This window comes from Amblyomma maculatum, chromosome 5, assembly GCF_055883805.1.
Source record: "Amblyomma maculatum isolate TAMU_Amacu chromosome 5, ASM5588380v1, whole genome shotgun sequence".
In the NCBI taxonomy this organism is placed as follows: Eukaryota; Metazoa; Arthropoda; class Arachnida; order Ixodida; family Ixodidae; genus Amblyomma; species Amblyomma maculatum.
The window spans coordinates 61,067,812-61,073,039 of record NC_139348.1 but is presented as its reverse complement, the minus strand read 5'-3'; the positions used below and the strand labels follow the sequence as shown (position 1 = coordinate 61,073,039).

General features: G+C 42.5%; 1 long non-coding RNA gene across 1 annotated transcript; it reads right to left on the bottom strand.

The window, feature by feature from the left end:
- Positions 1 to 413: 413 nt before the first annotated feature.
- On the bottom strand, positions 414 to 4,064 carry LOC146188406 (uncharacterized). The gene is made up of 4 exons (XR_014707721.1): positions 3,827 to 4,064; positions 1,835 to 2,041; positions 1,140 to 1,203; positions 414 to 514 (listed from the first exon to the last, which is right to left on the bottom strand). It is a non-coding gene; the product is annotated as an uncharacterized LOC146188406 (long non-coding RNA).
- Between the last annotated feature and the right edge of the window lie 1,164 nt (positions 4,065 to 5,228).

The following is a 5,228-nucleotide window of genomic DNA, read 5'->3' as shown; positions in this document are numbered from 1 at the left end:
AGCCAGCTCATAGAAGTGCACAGAAATTATGTTTTCTTGTCTGCACCACTGCTGAATTTGACAAGATAGGGAATACTATTTTCTTAATGAAAAAGTTGAGTACTGGAAACAAGACTAGAAAAGTAGCGTTACATGCATTAGTATATACAGCACATAATTATAAACCAGTTCTAAAAGCAACAAGAAAAGTAAGGCCAGGAGGAAATATATTTTCAAATGGTCCTTTAAAGGCACTATCCTGAAATGCTTCGCCTCAACAAGTACAATAAACGAAGAATCAAGTGTTAAATGGAGAAATGACATTCATCCCATATATACGATACAACGAGAAAAAAAAAACGATAAGAGCCTCACCTCTGGATAAATTCCAGCGTCGTTGCCGCTGGCTCTGCATACTCAAGATTCAGGACTTATTACAGGACGAAAAGCAGGCAATCTACCTCACTGAATGATGCTGGCTCTATAAATACAGCCTCCTGTTCACAAAACACGCACTGCTTTCCATATATGGTACCTGAAATAGAATAAACATTTTTGTTTTGCTTCTAATGCAACACAGTGCCAGTGCTTTATTTAAAGTAGCCTAAAAAGTGAAGGCATCATACGCACTGGTGCTGTCAATATGAAAGGAGCAGGTAATTTGCAGAAAAAAAATGAATACAATTTTTTGGTTAATTTTTAATAACATAAATATTGACTTCAGTATTGTAAGCCATAAAAAATGCTAGTAACAAAAAAAAAAAGAATGATGTGCCTGTCGCGCAAAATTATATAGCAATCGTTATTTGAATACTCGAAGTGGCAACTTTGTCCCATTCTTTTTCCGAAGTCTATGCCTTCAAATGGTCATTTTGACTGAAATAGGAACACATAGTGATCTTGTATAATGCTCGCATATCTACAGTTTACAAGAACATATACCCATACTCATTGGTTAGATATATGACAATATCTCGTAACCTATGAAGACAGCTTCCCAAAATTTAAACCGTAATTTATTTGATTAGTTAGCCTTTTTGTGAATGAAGAGCTAAGCAATCCAGGAAAAGGCATGGATCACTACAATTAGTCCAACCACACAATCTGCTGCCGCAGCCATATGTACAAAGCATGATAATAAATACCATCATCAAGCTTACCGAGTACAAATATAACTGGCGTGGACGGCAAATCGGAGATCCTGGATGTAATGCTCGTGCCTTCCTGATAAGAGACGGGAGTAAAATCAAATTCATGTGGTAACGAACAAGAACAGCTTATAGTGCTCCAAAACAGTGATAACTGACTAACTTTATAGCCATCTTTCTTTACTCAGCCGATGCACCGAATCCTTTGGTTTCTAGGAACATATACGCGGCAAACAATACAGCTGCGGATATCCTGACAGCCACCGGCAGATTTAACTTCAATGATGTAGCTCTCTATTCTATACTACAGATGCTAAGCATTTCAACAAAAATAAAACGGTGGTGACTGGTGTACCTTTTCTTTTTACAACTAAGAAGTTTCCTTTCTTTGATGGGTTCCACGCTCCTATTCCGTATAGCCATAAGCATCAGTCTTGCAAGTAGAGAAGAGTGGTGCCAGCATATGGTAGCTACCGAACCTAACAAGCATACTGAAAAGACGTAAGGGAAGTCAAACTGCAATAATCAAGGCTTCTAATAATTATAGTTCTTTCTTCTTTCTTTCATATAGTTCCAAGTTTCAATGAATAAGGCCATGAAGGCTGTTAGGTTATACCTGACACCACAATAGTTTCACATTATTTTACAATCTCCAAAATGGATTGCTCAGGATTCACTACTGAGGTACAGTGGGGTTTATAACTCACTTCAAAGATACGGTAGAGAGCACAAGGGTCGTCCTTGAAGTATGCGGCAAGGAGATGCATTACCACATCTGCATCAGCTCTGATGTTGCTTTTTGTTTCTTCGAGCTGCCGCTCTGCAAGCAGGTACATGATTTCCTTTGAAGGTGCACTGTCAAGGTACTTCACAAGGAGTGGAGCGCATATTGCAATACTGTCCTGAAATGTGGCCTGGAATAAATTAAAACATTTTTTTTTCATCATTGGCAAGCAAAGATTATTGGTAGGCTTCAATGGCAAAAGGCAAATGTTTGCTTTGACATGTATGAAGAAATTTAAATTTGCAGCAAGAAACAGTGCAGTATGCTACCAATTTTCTACGGCTATCACAGTATCACTATTGAATGTGATGCGGGTCTGGCAGTCCTAAACCAAAGAAACAAATTATCGGGAAAAAAATAAACATTTAAAAGTTCTCATAAAATGATGCCCATTTACATCTTACTGATTAAATTTAGCTGCAGATCTTCACCACCCTAGGATTTCCACAACTTTCGCTGCTCTGCACAAGGTCTGTGCTTGTAATGCTCAAATTTTTCATTCGCAAAAGCAAGATCTTTCACAGCATAGCTTGGTTTCCTCACATATCAGTCAGCAGAACTAAATATTCACAACTCCAACTTGTACACTGCAGCCATTCTCCTTATCTTACCTGAACATCTTTCCCAAGAAGGTTATGTGCGTGACTGTAGAAGAATGGTCTGTGAAATAACAACGGCCATTCTTCTTTCACTTGGGCTGTGGTATGCACAGGGTTAGCCGAGTTGATGAACACCCGTTGGTAAAAATATGTTTCTTTCATGCACGCCATTGCAAGCGGCACGTCTATATCTCTGAATGTTTTCCTTCCTTCCTTTTTCAAAAAATCAATTTTTTCATGGTCATTTTCGGCAATTCGCTTTTGAACATGCTGCCAGGTCTGACAGCCATAGCTGCTGCTTTTACTTTTCTTAGCTTGTTTTTTTTGGTCTGCTGCAGTGCCTGTGTTTCACGATGCTAATTTTCTACTCTGTTCTCTATTTGAAATGGTCCCCAATATGTGCCACAAGCTTCATCCGTAATGACTCGTATCTCCCGCAGGATGGCACAGTACACAGGAAGGCAATGTTTTCTGTTTCAGCATGGTTTCTGTGGTGCCTGAAGACATGGCTTCTGAAGGTTCGGTAATCCTTGAACGTAGCACCGCACGGACTGATTGGACATAAGGCTCCACCGAGTACACTACTATGATAAGAAAAATGTTCAAAGTAGGCCAGCCATGTAGAAAAGCTCTGCGCACACCTCGGGCATCTGTTCATCTTTCAGCACCATCCGGCAATAACGCTATAATAAAAAATAAGTTGTCATATAATTTACAAACAAGCTGTCATACAAAGACCACTCCGCGCACAACCCTCTGAACAATCAGCACCATGTCTTTTCCCCTGCCAAAGCCACGCCCGTGATTTTTCGCTGACAATTAGCCGGATTTTCTGCTAATCGGCAACTTTAACGCTATCGCATTAATTATTGCATACTGCGGTCGAACAGCTCCAGTTGAAAACAAACTTCCACGGTACAAACGAGCGGCTTAGTTCGCGATTGACAAGTGGTTTATGCCTCCTTAAATCTGATCACCGCAGCTGACCAAAATACAAGCCAAGGTGCTGCTGTGTGCTGCTTAAGTACCGCTCAACACCGGACGTTCGTTTAGTCGGACAGTGCTATAGAATAGTTTCGATATGGTCCGAGTAGTTCCTCTGTCTGGACTCATCATGCGGAGAAGCCAAAATCATATGAGCAATGCAAATAAACAAGTTTGTAAAGAGAGCGCGCCCTGTATCGAAATTGTTCACTGAATAAAACGTTTGCACTGCCTGAATGGCGCCATTGCGAAGCGCGCAGCACTGCTCTTAGACACCCGTATGAAGCCAGTCACGAGTTGCACCTCAAAGACAATTTTAAGATTGTTCTCACCTGTTAGGCGAACACGTTGTCTTTTTTTGCTCGTCGGTGATCCAGATGTATTCGCAAGCGCACAAGATGACTGGGTCGTCAAAGATAAAAAGTTGCAATGCAGTATCGCAGTCCAGACGTTCAGCTCCACACGTCCACGCCCTGTGCTCACTTGAAAAAGGCGCGAGAATGCAGTGCGCAACCGCTACGGCGCATGCGTCATTGCCCTAGCGACGAGGGGACGAAGCAGTCGTCGGCGCGGGCGCGGGCGGCTTTATGCAGCAGACGGTGCGGAGTAAGCGCGAAGGCGTGAGAATGTTGTTTTCCGCTGGGAGATGACACGTACAAGGCGTGAATAAAAAAAAATGGCTTACATCGAATCGGCCAACACGGCGACAACCGAAGAGCCTAGGAACGCCGACTTCTAGAGCAGTTTTCTATTTGTTTTTAGACGCAGTACCCAAGGTCTATGTACAGTACCTCTCACTTGTCGGTGGGCGCAGCGCCGGGAGGGAAGAGGTGAACGAAAGAATGAAAAAAAAAAAAAAAGTACGCCAGCGGAGGTTTTGATCTCAACTTATACTGAGACCGCATAGCAGACAGGCGCTCCTGTATTTTGACTCCATTGCAATACCGCCGCCGCAGCCGCGATGAAAGCGCTTCTCCGATCACCGGCCGAGAGCGCTTGGCTTTGCGCGCTAGGTGATGCTGCTGTGTGTACTATGCTTGAAAGCAGCAGCATCCGGCCAGAAGAGAAACGATGCGCGGCTTTGGAATGGGGCAGGTGGTTCGAGAAGCCCAGCCCGGCGGGAAGGCGTGGGAGCATGTACAGTGTGCATGCTTGGGGATCTTCCATACTTGAGCATGCGGGCGTCGCAGTGGCGTGAACTCCTCCTTCATCCATGCCCGGTTCACGGATTTTCAATACGCATTGAATAAAATGGAAGCGCCTGAAATTCGATTCACGGATGTTCAATACTTATTGAGTAAAACGGAAGTGTCTGAAATGCTTATAAGGACATTCTCCTTCATCCGTGCGCCAATTCTCGGATGTTCAATACGTATTGAGGAAAACAGTACCGTTTGACGTTCTTTTAAGGAGGTTGTCTGCGTAAAATTACGTTTTTTTTTACAGTGTGGTGCATCGACAAATGCGCACGCCATCTTTCCCCTCCCGCTTCCACCTATGATCGAACAAAAGACGGTCGTTCGACCTTTTATATTTACTTCAAAATATTATATATTGTTGCATGATGACTGATTAATATTATCGAAGAGGCGGAGTTCCGAGCTTCTCTGCTGTTCTGGCCAAATTTAGTTATAGATTACACAAACTATGTTCAAGTTAGCTAGCTGAAAATTATCTGACTGAATATATACATGTTTTTATTTGTATTCAGCTAATTTTCGCTATTCGGGTAAG